The sequence below is a fragment of the Hemitrygon akajei genome, chromosome 1, assembly GCF_048418815.1.
Source record: "Hemitrygon akajei chromosome 1, sHemAka1.3, whole genome shotgun sequence".
Lineage (NCBI taxonomy): Eukaryota > Metazoa > Chordata > Chondrichthyes > Myliobatiformes > Dasyatidae > Hemitrygon > Hemitrygon akajei.
Genome location: NC_133124.1, coordinates 34,967,674 through 34,986,854, shown reverse-complemented (window position 1 = coordinate 34,986,854; position 19,181 = coordinate 34,967,674). Strand labels below are relative to the sequence as shown.

The following is a 19,181-nucleotide window of genomic DNA, read 5'->3' as shown; positions in this document are numbered from 1 at the left end:
AACAAATCGCCTCAGTCTCAGTGAGGGCAGACTGAGTTAAGCTGCAGTGAGAGCTCAGGAGGTTAGGAGCCTCAGTCTTCAATCAGCCTTTACTTGTTTGCAGTGATACCACTAATGGAATCACAAAGGCAGTAATATGCGCTGTGATGGAAGTGCAGCAAGCACAGCCTGATTCAGTCTCTGACACTTTCTGTTTTCTATCCATTTACACACTGTCAATGGGAAACTAACAGACATGTTTTAAATGCTCATTTGACACATTATTTGTAACAGATTGAATTATCAGCAATGGAGCAAAACCAACCTATAACAATACTACTTTGGCATATTAACATTTTAAAGATTTTCTTACTAAATATCAAGAATATTAAATATATCAAGCATAAAATGTTGACGTGATCTTTCTATCTGTAAGAAAGTAATGAATTATAGCAACGTACAACATGTTTCCAATTACAATTGCACCAAATACAGAAAATAGTTTGAGCACATTTTCTTTCACTTTCTAACGCTTAGAGTATGAAAGATGTCATTTTGGACAAATTCCAACAGTAACAAACATTTTCTCACCAAGGGTTTGAGACTGCTGTGAATATCATTGGCTCTCTGTATTACTTGCATTTTCTGCATTGACCAGAAGTCTGCATTTGCAGGACAGAAGTATAGGAGTTGCGAAAAAAACTAGTTTATGTATATAGAATTTAATTATTTATATCTATTTATTGCACCTCAGAAACATGGGTTTAAGTGCATCCCTTTTTAATGTGAATAACACTTGCATGTGTCTTCTGGAGCAACAAGTGTATGAGTGTTTTTGTGGGAAGTTAAGCATCTCCCTATGTTCAGTGCCTAACAGCAAGCCTGTGGAAGCTGATTGATGAAATATTAGCTGTATGCACCTGTAGATTTACAGTGCCGTGTTGTAAGAGCAGCACCCAATGACTGAACCCTGTACAACAATCCCTCAGAAAATAAGAGTACAGAATAAGGGGGAAAAAATAGCAAATCATTTGCATGCATAGACAATGTGAAAAATAATAATAAAATGATATGGAGAAAATGAAAAAAAATTATTAATCCCCATGCCTTGTGTAAAAGGCGCTTTCGTTCAGCATTTGGGTTCTCAAGCACAGGTTGCTCTCAACCAGCAAGTAAAATGTAAATTGCCAGGACCTGCCAGTAGTATGAAAGATCTGTGGGGAAAAAAACTGGTTTTGCTGACAGTCAGGTTTAGCGTGTGCCAACGGTTTTACACTTGAGTTCCATTTGGTTGCACAAGATCTACATATCGGGAGCCAGGCATAGGACTCATGCGGGCTCCACGTCATAAAAAAGCTCCTTTAAATTTGTTGAGCCTTCACATCCATGCACCATGAATTCTGTACAGCTGCACAATTGTCCTTGCAAGAGAAGCACTGATGTTTTAAGAGAAATTGAATGTATCTATATACCAAAGAAAAATAAATTACTCGTGCCAACATGTTTTAAAACTATGCAATAAGGTTTATCTTGGCTTATTTATCACCCAACAGTTCTGCCCATGTCAGATCTGTGGACATCAGTTTGGCATCCTGCTGCAAGGAGCTCAAGTAGCTCTCCCCGGATATAAAGCAAATTTGGAAGAACCTCAAATGTCCCATAGTTTAATGGACTAGTATGGAAACTTTAAATACCCATCATTATGTTTTATAGATACGTTACTGCCAATACTTATGTGCTGGTTGCCTGCTGACTGACAACACTAGTCGACAGGATGGCAGGGAAATCATTGTACTTATTCTTTTGCTCTGCAGTTCCATTGGTCCTGTTGCTAAAGGTCAGCAAAGCAAGGTTCTTTAAGTTTTCCCAGTCTCTTGACTTCAACATAACACTGACTTCTTATTTTCAAATCTAAACCCAAGCTTGAGCCAGTTTTCCAGTCCAGTATCAGGATGCAGCAGGTTTGGTCATTAATCTGACCATCTGGCAAATTCACCCCTTTAAGGACCACATTCAGCTCAAAAGCCTGATTTTCCAGAATGTTCTGGGTGCATGCTTCTCATTCACAAAGCTGGGTGCTAAATGTTAATTCAATTTTTTTTAAATGGGCACTACATCTTGAAAATGTTAAGCCCCAATGTCTCACTCAATAGTGACCTGTACTTTTTTCCCTTTCTCACATCTATCTCACATGTGCTGCATTAAAAGCAGCTGCTAAACATATTCAGAAGATTTGGCTATTGTGACTCAGAGGAACTAAACTGTCCAGGAATTTGATCTTGTCTTACAAGTTTCTCGAAGTGTGCTAAGTGTGGAATTTAAGAGACATTCATGAGTAACATGATTTGAAACATACAGCAGGAGTTTAATAGCGTTAAATCCATGTGGGATCAATAATAAATGAAACTGTTCATGTGTTGATAACTGTAGCTAAGAAAAAAAATCAGAAGATTAGACCTGTTAGTGACTGAAGGACTCGTCCAGCAGCTGATGCATCAAATCTGAAATGATGGTATACAGTATTCTGTAAACATTGGGGTGATAATGTGTAATTCCATTTTCATTTGATCCAGTTGCATCTACAGTACCTCATTACTATATGACATGAGCCATGTGTGCAGTTCAATTTAATCAAAATATTCAGTTTGTATCATCTATTTATTTGCATTCAAAGCTCATTGTCATGTGGTGGGCATTGGGAACAGACCCAAAAAGCAAGACACAGACACTGAAGTACTAGGGAGAGGACTAGGTGTATCAAGAAAGCAAGGGAAGTAGGGCAGAAACGACACTGGACAAGACACAGGCCCTGGACAAGACTAGGAGACAGGGCATCGACTAGGACTAGAGTAGGAAAGTGGGACCTGGACGAGGAGCTAGGAACCTGGAAGACAACTCCGAGCCAGAGACTGGACAGGGACCTGGAACCTGGGTCTTACTCAGGCTTAGACTCCAGATCCAGGTGAGGACTGGACATGACAGGCAACAGGACTGGACATGTGGGCAGGACGCGGGACTCCAGGGCTGGACAAGGATGTGAAGCTCAGACTTGGTCTTGATCGAGGGAGAGCAGGAATGCAGAGCCTTGGTCAAGGGACAGCAAAGCAGAAGTGGGGAAGAGGCATAGCTGGACATGGACACTAGCCCTGGATGAGACCAGGACTCAGGGCCTAGGCTAAGACTTGAACCCAGACTGGAACCTCCTCAGAGTCCTGGACACAGACTGGAACACTGAGCCTTGGACTGGAGCACAGAATACAGAGTCAAGACCCCTCCTTGGGTACAGGCCATAGGGCCAGGACTCATACGCAGACACTAAACACAGGGACACAAAGATACTGTTCCAAGTTCAATGATAGATAGTTTCTTCTGTTGGCATGGCATGGCAAGGCTCCAGTCTCACTCCAGCAGCTGAACTTGACGGCAATACAGGCGAGGTTGCCGGAAAGGCTTCAGGCCAGGTGTCAGAGGGAAGGAAAGGAACAGTTCAGCCTCAGGGTAACAACAAGAACAGCCTGACTTACCCCCACAGAGGTAAGGACAGGATACCAACTACACTCAAACCCAGGGCCACTTATATTCCAGCTCCAATATGAGAATCAGGTGCCTGTGATTAAGCCCAACTGAAACAACGGACAGCCAGAAGACCCGGAGTCCACGGACTGGACTGTGAACCGGAATGCAGACTTTACGGACCGGACCATGACACTTGTGCTATGAAATTTGCTGTTTTATTCAAACTTACTTTATTCATTAAAGCTAATTTAGATTTCCACTGGTCCAATGTATTGTAACTGAAGTTGAATTAATTCCTGAGATTACTGGAAATGTTTCTTTTGTCCTTCTTCAACTGACCTGGTAGAGTGATGGTGGTATGGCTATTGAACCATTGCAGTTAGTGTGGGGAAATTTGCTTCAAGTAATGCAGGTAGGAAAGTTTGGGATTTTTGGTCTGAATTTTGATTTTGATAGTACGGTGAAAAGTATACAAGTCAGTAGGATGTGTAACCTGGGAGTGTTTTCTGTGTGTCTGTTGCCATGGGGGAAGTCACAGGTTTTGGAAGTGCTGCTAAAATTCTGCCCTATTCAGCTAGGCAAACAAATTAATTCAACCTCCTTTTTTCTGAAAAGGGAACAAGGGCTAGTTGCAGAACATGGAACCAATCCCATACCGGATATTTTGATGATCCATTTCAAACTTTGAAGTAGTAGTGCACATACCCACAAAAGGAAGGCAAGTGACTTTCCACAGGAAGTGATAACAACTGGTAATATTCCTGGAAATTTATCATGTTATGAGTGCAAAGATATTGACAACAACATGCAGTTGAATGTTATCTTTAATGCAAAAAGAATGGCTCAAAGTGTTTCACAACAGCTTGTGGGTGCTACAATAGAGTGATTTGGGATGGTTGAGAGCATGGCCTTAAATATGGAGAACAAAGGCCAGGAGAAAGATGATGAGGGGTGAAGTAGGGGTTTGGGGAGTTGGGGGGGGGGGGGGTAAGCTGATGTCACAGATGTAGAGTCAAGACCATATGTAGACATATTTACACCATAAATAAACATAATAAATTTGCATCATAAGCAATAATAAATAAGCATCATAAATTTGCAGCATGGAGTGAACACAAACTGATAGAAATGAGCAAAGGTTGAATGCATTGGGTAATTTGGAGTTCTATGCAGGACAGTGAGTCGTGTGTGTGCTGAGGTCCACACAAGGTGAAAGTGGACTGATCAGGAGAAAAATAGAACAGTTATGACAGAAGCAAAGATGAGTGTTCCTGGTGCAGAGGTCTAAAGTAGGGTGAAGATAGGCAGAGGAGGAAGGGGGAAGGCTTAGAAATAGAAAATCTACAGCAAAACCCTCAGCTAGAGAGTCAGAAGACAAGATTCAGTTAAAAAAAAAGCTGCTGAAGGAGCTCTGCGGGGGAAAGAAATTACCAATATTTTAAGTCAAGGCCTTGCAACTGAGAGCAGAGAGGGAAGATCACTGGTGTAAAGAAGGATGAGATGGAGCACAGGAGTTGGTAGGTGGACTAAGGAGGGGTGAATGGTGTTGGGCAAGTGGAGGAGGGGCAAGGGTAGTGTTGTTAGAAGGAGGCTGGTGTGTGGTAGGTTGAAGCAGACAAAGAAGGTAAAGGCGAATGGAGCCAGATGCAGGGAGGGGAAGTGACGTTGGAGACAGCTACTGGAGAGTGGGTGATAAGTGTGGCAAGGTATGGATTGGAAACCCTGAGAAGATTATAGTGGCAGCGACCATAAGTTTTTTGGGACGGCACTGTATCACAGCTTAGCAATGCTGCTGCCACAGAACTCCAGTAACCTAGGTTCAATCCTGACTGCCTGTATGATGTATGACACATTTACCTTGCTTTTTCCTGGATGCTCCGGGTTCCTCCCATATCCTGAAGATATGCAGGTTGGCAGGTCAGATGGCTGCTGTAGGGTGTCCCTGAGTGGTAGAACATGATGAGCAATTTACTGGAATGTGGAGAAAATTAAACAATATTAACGGAGCATTAGTGCAAATGAATGCTTGATACTCAGTGTGGATCTGGTTGGTTGAAGTGGATGTATGACCCATAGCTCTACATTGATTAAACCAATGTTCATCAGGAGATTTTGCCTCCTCTGATGCTCCTTATGAACAAATAATCTTGACATGATAGGAGAAGAGGAACTTTTGAGGCATGTAGTGCAGAGATAGGACTAATCTGTCAGCTGTTTGAAAGCTGGCCTATATGAGAAAACTCTGAATGACTCAGGTAGGTGAAGGAGGTCAAAGATAGAGATCACTGAGGAACTCGAGAAGTAACACTTTACAGACAGGAAGAGAACCCACCGCAGGAAAGAATCCAGCTACAGAGATAAAAGAAACTTCCTCAAGCAACAAACAGTCTGCTGGAAGAATTCAGCAAGTCAAGCAGCATTGGGTGGAGGAAAGAAATTGTTGATGTACTGAGGCAACACCTTGCATCAATACTGAGTCTAGCTACCACCATCTGGGTAGCTGTAGAAAGAAGCAGCAGAAATCTCAGTGAGTTGGACAATAGAAACAAACCTTTGGATGAATATAGTTTAATCATTCATAATAAGGGCTGCAAGCAGGAAAATGAAGAAGAGGGGTCTTCACTAGGGTCATATTGACAGAAGATGCTATTTTGACTTTGATTTGAAATCGTTTGGTACTTCAAGAGACTCAGAGACATGTTGTAGGAACAATATTCACTTAAGTGTCAAGTGGCCAATGTTCAAAGAACTTAGAGAGAAGGTGATATTTCAAGTGCCAGCAGCTCATGGGTGGGCCATTATGAAGAGGGGTGAGATTTATGGCAGTTCATGAAAGGAAAGGGCAATATTTCAGGCAGAGAACGTGTGACCAGAGAGGATGTTGAGTGAAGAATACTTAATCAACAATTGGGCAAGGTAGTGTGATGTGGTTGAGCTCAGAGAGGCCTTGAGAAGAGAGGAGAACCTGGAGTACAAGGGACCTGGGCAAAACACGTATTGGGACAGAAGGAAAGAGAAGCAGCAGAGGCAGTGAATTGGAGGATTGTAACTGTAACTGAGCAATAAACCTGTTGTCTTACAGTTAAGGGAACCATTTAAACAACTACCATTAATAGTGATGGAACTAATGTATTGTGCCAAGATGAGGCCACCCTCAGGGTGAAGGATGAAACACACCTTATATTCCATCTGGGTACCCTCCAACATGAATATTGATTTCTCCTTCCATTGAACAAATTTCTCCCCCCCCCCCCACCATACCCCACTCTGACATTTCACTTCTTCTCACCTAGCCATTAATTCCCCCGGGTCCCTTCCTCTTTCCCTTTCTTCTATAATCCACTCTCCTCTCCTATCAGATTCTTTCTTCTCCAGCCCTTGACCTCTTCCTCTTCCCTTCCACCTGGCTGCACCTGTCACCTTCCAGCTAGTCTCTTTCCCCTTTCCCCTACCATTTTTTTCAGGCATCTTCCCCCTTCCTTCTCAGCCCTGAAGAAGGGTCTCGGCCCGAAACGTTGACTATACTTTTCCATAGATGATGCCTGGCCTGCTGAGTTCCTCCAGCATTTTGTGTGTGTTTTCCAACATCTGCACACTTTCTCTTGTTTGTGATGGCATTATTTTCTTTCAAGGTTGTGTCGAAATAACAAATTTTCATCAACAAAATAATCTTAAGAAGGAATAGACCAAATACTATCATGGATCGTGTTAGGACAGAAGTTCCCAACCTTTCTCATGCCTTACTGAGGTATCCACTGACTCAAGGTTGGGGACCTCTGTTTTTAGGGTAATGTTGATGTTTGAGGATTCAGTCATTTTCTGATATTTTAGCTTTCAATTGTTTGCATGTTTTTGTTTTGCTGGGCTCTGCATAAATAACAATAGACTATGGAGGGATTGACACTTTCTGACAAACCTTTTCTTCTGGCTGAAAGACCACTAAGCAGAAGGTAAAAATTTAAGATAACTGGCAAGAGAACTCGAGAAGAGATATATTATCTTTAGTTTAGGAAGAGATTCAACTTTGAATCAAACTGACTCTTTGTATGGCTGCTTTTAGCCTGAGACTGAGAGCCTTACATCCACAAATCATACTGCTAAGTCTAGCTTTGTTGTCCAGGCAACAGGCTGATGGACCCAGTTCTTTGTGGACCTTTCAGTTCTGTGGGTTCCAAATTGGTTGATTTTTTTATGTATTCTTCCCAACTTTCTTGTTGCTGTATTTGCAATTGGATGTTTGCCTAAAGATTTTGCCACCAAGGTAAGGGTCTGAGCCTTGTATAATCCAAATTGAAACAGCAATATAAAAATAATCTTATCTTTCATTGGTGAGATATTGTAACAGATTACATTAAGCTTGTGATATGGGCTGTGGACATTCATGGTACACGGACAGCTATCAGCTACACCATAATACATGCAGCAATTTATCCAAATGCAGTGGGAACAAGTTCAAAAAATAGAAATAGTTCAAAAAGATGCTGGCATCTATTAACATAATACAAATAAATATTCACATTCACATTCCACAAAATCAGATCAAATAAAAAGAAAGATTTACATTTATATAGCATGGTCACCAGAACATCCCAAAGCACTTAATGTAATAAAGTATTCTGTAGTCTTTTCACTTTGGTAGTGCAGGTAATTATGTTCAGTAGTATATAACTATGATTTTAAATATTTTACACCTTGCCAAACTCCAGGAAAGACTAAACCTGGTACTCTGAAAATATCTGTTTCGGCTCCTCCAGGAAGCAAGTCCACAGAGAAGCATTTCTAAATACTATGTGCAAAACTGCAGAAATTCCTTTATAACATTTAACTCTGGAGGAAGTTTGTTATGGACTAATCCACTGCATCCAGTGTCAAAAACTGCCCATGAGCAGATTCCCAGCTACAATCACAAGAGCCCTCATTGCCACTTGCTTTGCTTCATGGGACAAATGGGGCAGCGGTTCCTCAAATCTGATTAGACCTGAAGGGTACAAAAGCCAGTGTGGCTTTGGGGGTTACAGGGCATGGAATTGTGTGTGATGTAAAGGCAAGGCATGGTTGGTGTCAGGGATTCGGCACAAGAAAATCCAGTTCCATGTTTTTTTTTGTTTTAACTGCTGGAACCTGGACCATTTATTTGAGTAATTGATGGTAGTGGAACTCTTGAGCTGTAGTTATTTATATCAAAGTATCCAAATTAGCAGCATGATATTCTGGAGTAGTCAAATTTAAAAATTGCATTTTCTAGGCAAGAAGCTGGGATCTAAATACCACATGGAATTCTGGAACACAGGAGAATCCATTTCAGATTATTGAAGTTAACTGAAAAGTCATTAAAAGTTTCATTTTAAAAAATGACACTTTTTTGTAAAGCAGCGCTTTTGAGGCTTATCAATACTTTCTCAGTTCTATATGTTAAATCAGTAAGCCAGAGTACTAAGGAGAATACACTAAAACCACAAAGGGCTCTCTTGCAAAATTTTGGCTGAAGTTTACTCAAAAGCTGGCAACTAGCTCTGAAGCAAGAATATGGTTAGCAACGTTCCAATAGAGGCCATATCTGGTATGATCTGGACGAAGCAGGTTCTTCTAGTTTCCTCTACCCCTCCCCTTTCTGATGGAATGATTGCCTTGTTAACAACAAAACTTGGGCTATTTAGCACTCTCCCTGTGAAGGAAGTAAACCTGTTATTTTGACCTTGTTTCTTTAAATTCAAATTCCTGGAGACTAGTTTTTACTTATTATTCTGTTAAATTGGGAACTTAGTCTTAACCATTGATTATCCAATCCTTGCTAATTGTTGACCTAGAAATTTGTTGCGAAGATTTTAAAAGGCACATTCACTGGTGTGAGTATTGTTTTCTCAGAATCGTGAATAATATGTTATATTTTAAAAAGCAAACTTTTTCATATGAAGTATCTTAACAAATTGTCAGTACCTCCAAAACCATTTAAAATCCAATAAATTAGTTTAAGAATGTCAGCTGTTTGGTGTACACACATTACATACAATATTACAATCTAATGGTAGCGGTCCAGGGCCCATTTACTTCAGAACATAAGAAACAAAAGTAGGAAGAGGCCATTCAGCCCTTCTATTCTGCTGTGCTATTCATTAAAACCATGGTTAATGTGATCTTGGTCTCACCACTACCTTTCTGAGCTTTCCCTTATTCTCACTAATAATTCTCTCTCATAATTCAAGTCTCTGTCCATCTCTGTTTTGAATATTTCCAATCACTATAGCTGCACAGCTCTCTGGTGTGGAAAATTCCAGACATTTATGACCCCCTAAGAGAAGAAATTTCTCCTAATTCTCCTAAGTAAGCAATTCTGAAATTATGCCCATAGTTGTAATATGTTCTAGAACACCATAGCTTAGAATGGACCCTTTGGCCCATCATAGTTGGGAGCTTAACATCCAAGGATACACATTGTATTGAAAGGACAGGCAGGTAGGCAGAGGGAGTTTGGGTAGCTTTGTTGGTAAAAAAAAATCCAATCCTTGGAAAGAAGTGACATAGGATTGGAAGATGTAGAATCCTTATGGGTAGAGTTAACAAATTGCAAGGGTGAAAAGACCCCTGATGGGCATTATATACACGCACCTGAACAGTAGCCAGGATGTGGGATATAAATTAGAACAGGAGATAGAAAAGGTATATAATAAGGGCAAGTTACGTTAGTTATGGGGGAATTCAATGTGTAGGTAGATTGCAAAAATCAGGCTAGTGCTGGATCCCAAGAGAGGGAATTTGTAGAATGCCTATAAGATGGATTTTTTAGGGAAGTTTGTGGTTGAGCCCACTAGGGGAAAGGCAATTTTGATTGACATTTGTGTAATGAACCAGATTTGATGAAGGATCTTAAGGTAAAGGAACCTTTAGGAGGCAATGTTCATAGCTAATATCAGATGTATCAGTATTACAGTGGATAAAGGGAATTACAGAGGCATGAGAGAGGAGCTGGCCAAAGAAAGGGACACTAGCAGGTATGATGGCAGAACAGCAATGGCTAGAGTTTCTGGGGGCAAATTGGAAGGCACAGGATAGATACATCCCAGAGATGAAGTATTCTAAAGGGAGGATGAGGCAACCATGACTGACGAAGAAAGTCAATGACAGCATAAAAGCAAAGGAGAAGGCATATAAGATAGCAAAAGTTGGGAAGCTTTTAAAACCAACAGAAGACAACTAAAAAGCCATATGAAAAGACCTGTTTTTCTGACTTGTCTCACTTATCTTGCAAAGAAAAAGTTCCTCTCAACATCCATCCTTGCTGTCTTCCTCAGAATTCTCTTATATAAATTTATCACTTTTTATTCTTCCATATTATATAATCCAATAAATATAGGCTCAAGCTTCTCAACTTTCATTTGTAGATCAACCCCATGCAGACCATAAGGCATTGGAGCAGAATTAGGCCAGTCAGCCCATCAAGTCTGTTTTGCCATTCCATTATAGCTGAAGTATTATCTCTCTCAACCCCACTCTCCTGCCTTCTCCCCATATTCTTTGACACCCTTACTAACCAAGAAGATACATACCTCCAGTTGAAATATACCAAATTACTTGGTCTCTGCAAACGGATGAGTCCTGGGTCCTAAACAGCACTTTTAGGGAAATGATTCATCTGTGCCTTCTTTAACCTTGCCCATTGCATTAAATGATCTCAGTGTGGCAATCCCCCACACTGACAACAACAAATGCAAATTTGGACTGATGTTCAGAACATCTTCACTCTGTCCAGTGGCTATCCAGAACTCTCAGATTAATGACATTTCAAATCCCCTTCCCATTCCCACACCAAACTGTCCACCTTTGACTGTCTTTGGACTTTTCCACTATCAGGATGAGATACAATACAAAGTGGTGGATCAGCATCTCATCCTGCCTGGGTACTCAATAGCCCATTGATGATATTTCCAATTTCATGTAACCCTCTTCTCAGGATCCCCTTCTCTCTCCTTCTCATTCCAGACCTCCTCTTATTGTCCTCTGTCTGTCCCATGTCCTAAAATCCACACCCCTCTATCCCCAATGATTTCTGTCTCCCTCACCCTGCCCCTTCTTAGTTCCATTCACCTGCTACCCACACATTTCACCCACTTGTTCTCTCAACCATCACTCAAATTCCATCTGCCTTTTACTTTGCCCCTAATGGTTCTTATCATCACCTTCTTTACATTAAATTCTGTCACTGGGAGTCTTTGTGCTCATCGCTCGCTAGCAGCAGCCTCCACCTTCACCCTCCCCACCTCTCTTCAAGTTCCATCTTCCTCATTAGTTTTTTCCCCCCTCTCTGCTCCATCCACCAAGTCTCCTAATTCTATCCTTCTCCTTCCCGTACCTGATTTGATCACCCCCATTATCATTCAATGCTCCGCTTCCCCCTTAGTTTACCAATCACTGGTCCCTATCTAACCTTCCCCCATTACGATGGCCATCTTCTCTCTATTCTTGACTTGAGACATTGACAAATCCTTATGCTTACAAAGTCAATCTGGAGCAAAACACATTCTGCTGGAAGTACTCAACTGCTGAGTTCTTCTAACAGATTATTCGTTGCTCCACATTTCAGCATCTGCAGAGTTTTATGTCTCCATCAACTTAATGAACATTCCAAGGTCAGCAACTATCTTCCTTCATTAACTATGGAGATCAAAATTGCATGCAGTTTTCCAGATGCAATCTAATTAATACCCTGGAAATTTCCAACAACCTTCCCATTTTTGTACTCTTACGTATTTTGCAATAAATGCTAACATTCCATTAATGATCCTAATTACTTCCTGTACTTGGAATGCTATTGCACGCCATGTAAATAATAATTTGCTTCCCTTCTTAACAGTCAGATTTCCTCATGTTATATTCCAACTGCCAACCTCATGCTCATTTCACATAATGTTGAAGAGATAGTGACGTTTATTGTCATACACACAAGTATTGTACATGTCTGCACAGATGCAATGAAAACTTATTTGCAGCAGCATCATAGGCACATAGCATTAGATACACAATGTTCACAAATAAAACATAAGCAGAAATCATACAAAACATGTAAGAAGAAATGCAATTTCAACAAATAAAGGTCTATTGTAGTGGAAAGTGGTTACAGTTTTGCTGTGCTAAGGTAGTGATTATCATTGTTCAGGTTGGTTCAATAACAAAATGTTTTATTCTGGCATCTTCCCCCTTCCTTCTCAGTCCTGATGAAGGGTCTCGGCCTGAAATGCCGACTGTTTATTGATTACCATAGGTGCTGCCTGACCTGATCAGTTCCTCTAGCATTTTGTGTGTATCGCTTTGGTTACTGGGAAACAGCTTTTGTTAAACCTGATGGTGTGGGACTTCAAGTTTCTATACCTTCTATCTGATGGTAGCTGTGAGAAGATGGCATGGTCTGGATGACAAGGATCTTTGATAACTGTTGATGTTCTTGAGTCAGTGCCTCACGTAGATACTACCGATAGTGGGAAGGGAAATGCCCATGGTGATTTGGGTTGTGCACTACTGTGCAACTACTTGTATTCCTTCACAGTTAAATTGCCGTACTAGTCCATGATGTGTATTTATGTACCTTTGTAGGCTTAGTATCTTCCTTGCATATTCCTACCACATCATATGCAAATATACCGGCATCAATTCCTTCATAGAGTCATAGAACACCACAGCGTAGAAACAAGCCCACTGGCCTACTAGTCCTTAGTGGATTATTAATCTGCCTAGACCTGTTGACCTGCCCTCCATACTCCTCCTGTCCATGTACTTATCCAAACTTTTCTTAAATGCTAAAATCAAAAACACATCCACTACTCCCATTGGAAGCTCATTCCACACTCTCATCAGCTTCTAAGTGAAGAAGTTCATGTTCCCCTTAAACATTACACCTTTCACCCTTAACCCATGACCTCTAATCGTAGTTTCACTCAACCTCAGCGGAAAAAGCCTGCTTGCATTTACCCTATCTCAACACTTCATGATTTTGTATAGCTCTATCAAATCTCTTCTCAGTCCCCTATACTCTAGGGAATAAAGTCCTAACCCATTCAACCTTTCCCTATAAATCAGGTCCTCGAGACTTGGCAACATCCTTGTAAACTTTCTCTGCACTCTTTCAATGTTATTGATATCTTTCCTGTAGACACCAGAGGTAACCAGAACTGCACATAATACTACAAATTAGGCCTCACCAACAATTTCAACATAACATCCCCACTCCTACACTCAATACATTGATTTATGAAGGTCACAATGTGCCAAAAGCTCTCTTTATGACCCTATCTACTTGTGACACCACTTTCAAGGAATTGTGGTTCTGTATTCACAGATATCTCTTTTCTACCACATTCCTCAGTGCCCTACTGCTCACCATGTAAGACCTACCCTAGTCTGTCCTCCCAAACTGCACCACCTCACACTTATTTGCATTAGTTCCATCTGCCAGTTTTCAGCCCATTTTTCCAGCTGGTCCAGATCCTGCTGCAACCTTTGATAGCCTTACCCCCCTCCCCTGTCCACTACACCCCCAATCTTGGTGCCACCCACAAACTTGCTGATATAATTTACTACATTGTCATCCAGATCACTGATATTGACCCAAAAGACGTATACTGTGTGGAGTTCTCCAGCGCATTTTCAATCTGAGTCTCAGCCTGTGAGACTGTGTGGAAAACATCATGTGTGGTCCAAGTACCCAAGAAGGGCCAACCAAAAGGCTTGAGTACTACCATCCAGTGGCTCTGACCTCACACATCATGAAGACCCTAGAGAGGCAGGTCCTGGCTCACCTCGGACCCTGATCAGCCCTCGATCCCCTGCTGTTTGCCTACCAGGAGCACACTGGAGTCGATGATGCTGTCATCTACCTGCTGAACAGAGCCTACTCCCATTTGGATAAGCAGGGCAGTACTGTGAGGATCATTTTTTTTTGTTTAAGTGCCTTCAATACTGTACAGCCTTCACTGCTGGGGAAGAAGCTCTGTTCAATGCGGGTTGGCACTTCCATTGTATCCTGGATAATGGACTACTTGACTGGCAGACCACAGTTTGTGCGGCTTCAGAGCTGTGTGTCAGACATGGCTATAAGCAGCACTTGGCCGTGGCTCCCTTCCTGTTTACCCTGTATACCTCGGATTATACCTCAGATACAACACTGAGTTATGCCATCAGCAGAAATTCTCTGATGACTCAGCAGTAGTTAGTTGTACAAAAGGAGGACAGGAGGATGAATACAGGGCCTTGGTGGAGGATTTTGTCAAATGGTAGAATCTGAATCATCTGCAGCTCAACATTGGTAAGACAAAGGAGATGGTGGTGGACTTTAGGAAGTCTGCACTACTCCCTGTTACTATTTTTGGTGTACTCCGGGGGGTGCACCTGGATGACAGAGTTGAGTGGAGCACCTACACAGAGATGTGTACATGAAGGGCCAGAGTCACCTCTACCTCCTGAGGAGACTGGGATCCTTTGCAGTCTGCAGGCCTCTCCTTCACATGTTCTGTCAGTCTGTTGTTGCCAGTACAATCTTCTATACGATGGTGTGCTGGGGCAATGGCATGAACATGAGTGATGCCAACAGGCTCAATAAACTGACTAGAAAGGTTGGCTGTGTTATGGGAGTCAAACTGGACACACTAGAGGCTGTGGTAGAACATAGGACCCTATGGAAAATCCTCGCAATTCTGGAAAATATTTCTCATCCTCTGCATGGCACCTTGGCTGAACAGAAGAGCGTGCAGAGGAACAGAGGGGGAAGCCCTCAGCTGTTAGGCTCTGTAATCAGTCAACCTGTACCCGGGGAAGTGATGACCCCCTCTGGTGAGACTATTTGAGGTAACTTATGTTTTATTGTTTCTACTTGTCTTCTAATATTTATATCGATGCATTTGTAATGCTACTGTGACAATGTAATTTCCTTTGGATTCAATAAAGTATCTATCTACAAACAACAGCAGACACAGCACTGATCACTGCAGCAGGCCTCCAGTCAGGCAACCATCTACTACCACTCTGTAGCTTCTCCACTGAAGCCAATGTCGAATCCAGTTTGCTCCCTCATCCTGAATGCCAAGTGACTGAACCTTCTTGACCAACTTCCCAATGGGGACCTTGACAAAATCATTAATATCAGTCTTTTTTTCCCCCAGAGTGGAAATGTCAAATATTACAATGCATAATTTTAGGGTGAGAGGGTGAAAATTTGAAAGAAATTTACGAGGCAAGTTTCTTACACATGAGTGGTGGTGCCTGTAACTTTCTGCCAGGAGAGATGCTGGAAGCAGATTCAATAGCAGATTTTAAAGGCATTTAGATGGATTCATGAACAGAGCTTTTCCTGTGCGGTGCTTTTCTACGTTATAAACCAGATTTAGAAAAATATACAAAAATGCTTTAAAGCACCATCAATATAAAAGCAGTCCCAATCTGTATGGCAGGAAATTGTAGATATTTCACTCAAATCTTTTTGTTACTATATACAAATCCTATGGCTCTGTTAAGCACTCACGGTAGGTTATATTCATGGGAAAAGTTTTGATTATATCTTTACAAATCTTCACTTACTAATAGGATTTCAAGGTACAAAATCTTTACTGAGTCACAAGGATGTACCACACACAAAATTAAGAAATAAGAATTTCATGATGTTCATGGCTAGCTCGGACAGGGTTAATTTCCAGCAATAGACCATAAATTCTGGAAAAATTGAGCACATCAGCCAGTATATGTGGACAGGAAATCTGAGTTAACATTTTAAGTCGATGGCCTTTAAATCACGACTGGAAAAAGTTAAACACATAACAGAGAAGAGGAAAAGCATAGAGGCAGGAAAAGATGATGAGTAAGAGAAAGGGTGGAAGGCATGAGAGGAAAGGGGAGAGAGTAGACACAAAATGGGCAAGAGTGGGACAAGCAAAAGAAGTTAAATCAACACAAATGTAAATGGTGTTAGCTAATTACTAGCAGTGGAAAAATCTGCTGCAGTGAAAGCTATGTTGCGCATAGTAGATTGTGAAGTGGAACATCAAAAGGGTTCATTCCCACCTGCATTGAATTCGTACAGAAAGTTCATTAAATATAAGAATGTTCAAATTCCAGTTTGCAGCTTCCCTAAATATACTTTTATTTAAAAATTACTTGTCTGTTTCTTTATCCCTTTTGTTAAATTCCTCTGCCTTCCATTCTCAGATGTTTCCTGTTCTCTTTCCTCCCATCTTTCATCAAATACACAAGCAGAAAAAGCAGGGATGGGGAGAAAGAGAATGGGAAAAAATTCTTCCTCTTTTGACAGAAGTTAAATCTGGAATCTTAGTGCTCTTTCTATCTCTCGCTCACTACCTCCCTTTACCCCTCCCTCTCCGGCCCCCTTCCCCCCCTCACTCTCCAGACCCCTTTCTCCCTCCTGACCACTCTCACCACGGACCCCTTTCTCCCTCCCTCTACTTTACCCCACCACCCTCCTTCTCTCTCCCCCACCCTCTCTTACCCTTTTGCTTTTGTCCTCTCTCCATTTTTCTTTCAATATCTGCTTTTTTCTCTATTTCTCTTTATCTCTCACTCTCATCTCTTTATTTGTGTCTCTTGCTCTCTATCATACATCACTATCTCCTTGTCTTTCTCTATCTCGCTCTAGCTTTCTCTCATTCTATCTTTCTGCATTTCTATTTCCTTGTGTATATCTTTTTCACTCACTCGCTACCTCTCTTACTCAATCTCCCATTATCTTTTCCTCTTTCTCCACAGATGCGATCTGAATTATTGTGTTTCCTTTCTTTTACAATCTATGCTTCTTAAATTTACTTAAATTTCTATTGCTATTTGAATTGAAGGGAAAAGAACAGCTCAGTATGAATGAAGATGGCATTCTTGCAGAATATTGTTAATTTGTAAAGATTAATAAAAAAAAGATAAAAATATGCTTGGATGCACAAGATTGGCCATTTCACATTACATATGTGGTAGGTCAGGTTCCAAATTAGTTCCATACCTTGCATTTTTTTTGATCTGTTTGTTTCTTTTAGCATTCTTTGTTGAATAGGGTTGAGACTCTATTGTCTGCTGGAAATAGATTCCAAGTCCTGAGCGAAGAACAGACCAAACACTTGCTGATCTAAGGTTTCTTTCAAAACAATGAGCCATGCATCATTGGTGCTGAAACTATTATTCACTTTCCAATTAAGCTGCTTGCCATTTTCTATTTCAGGGCATAAAATATTATGTTTTCTGAGAAGCTTTTTAAATGTGCTGGCTGAATTGCTTAATCATTGTAAATGCAAATAAACCCTTAATAACTAACTCTTATATGAATAAGGAAGCTTCAGTGAAGCTGGCTGAACTGGATGTAGACCCTTGCTGTGCAATTAAAGCAATTGAGAGCAATAGTGAAAGGACACCTGATAGGAGCAAAGGCAAGGAGAGGAATGTTATCGGCAATATTTTCATGACTGATTTATTTCTAAATGTAATATATTCATCTGGCACTTCAAAGTGTGAGAGAAAGGTTTGTAAGCAATAGATTTGGTTTGTGATCATTCTTAATTCATCCCTCTTCATCAAAACCATTAGAACCAAATACAGCAGAATAAAATATCTTTGCTCCTAGATTGCTAAAAACCTTGTCACATAAGAAATATTATAAAGCAAATTGTGGTGGGTTCAAAAGTTGAAAGAACAGGTGTTTTTAGCTGCATTTTCCAGTTGGTCTGGTTAAGGTTGAAAGACGCATGCTGGCTGAAGTAATTCTAATAATGTGTCTTGAAACAAAGAACCCAGCCTTGCCATCTGGGATTGTTCACATTTGGTTAAATTCAAAATAATTTTGTTACTTCCCTTTCACTGAGAGCCATGCTGATTGTAAGGAAAAAGAGAAGGCAGCCATGTCCTCCAGTTGTAATCTGGATTTTGTTTTAACTGCAGTAAATTATGAATTGTGTGTTACTGTCACTTTGTGAACCAAGACTAAAGGAAGAACATTTGGTATTTAGGAGAAAATGACAGTTGAGTGACTTACAAATTAATTAGTAAAAGATGAATTGTTGTAGTGTAAGTCTTCATCCTGTAAGATCTGTGACAGATTCAGACAAGACTTGTAGTCCACCTTATCCACCTCTTCACAATGTTCACTGCATCCTATTTTACACAAACACAATCATGAATTTCTTGTTTCACAGCCCATGTCGATAATCTATTCCAAATATATTTAGGTAAAAGAAAGCTTCATTTCATGTTTCTTCGGTTCTTGTGCTTTTTTGTGTGTGTACAGGGTAAGAGATCCAAAATGTCCAGACTTTTCAGATTCGGTACATCTGACATACTTCCCCTCAATGTTATCTTTTCAGTGGACTAAGAGACTATATTTTTGTGACTTAACAGCTGGAATTGAAAATCTATAGAAAAATAATTCATTCTGTTTGGACTAGAGTCTTTTAGCTTTCTGAATGTTCTATGTTGTTTAACAACCCTCCTACCAACCATGGTGTTGCAGTTCAAAGGGCCTCCCTCTTTGATATTGTCAGTAAATCGTTCTTCCTAAGGTTTCCATTATACCTACCGAAGCCACTCCGAACAGCTGTAATCCTTTCATAGAAATGCAACAAAAAATCAAAAGTTCTGAATTTCCTCAGTTTTTGATGAATTCTGAGACCCATATTCACAATCACCAATGTTCGACCACAGTTTGAGTTCAACTG

At 40.8% G+C, this 19,181-nt stretch overlaps 1 protein-coding gene across 10 annotated transcripts in view; it reads left to right on the top strand.

Annotated features, from left to right (window-relative positions):
• sulf1 (sulfatase 1) overlaps nucleotides 1–19,181 on the top strand; it is a 316,869-nt gene that overhangs the window by 74,975 nt on the left and 222,713 nt on the right. The window contains exon 2 of one of the 10 annotated variants that reach the window (XM_073040838.1): nucleotides 4,111–4,213. The exons of 8 other annotated variants lie outside the window; for them this stretch is intronic. The gene's annotated coding sequence lies outside the window, so the exon portion shown is untranslated. Of the gene's footprint in view, nucleotides 1–4,110; nucleotides 4,248–19,181 lie in introns of all 10 variants that reach the window. One more of the 10 variants, XM_073040846.1, reaches the window with a different exon arrangement.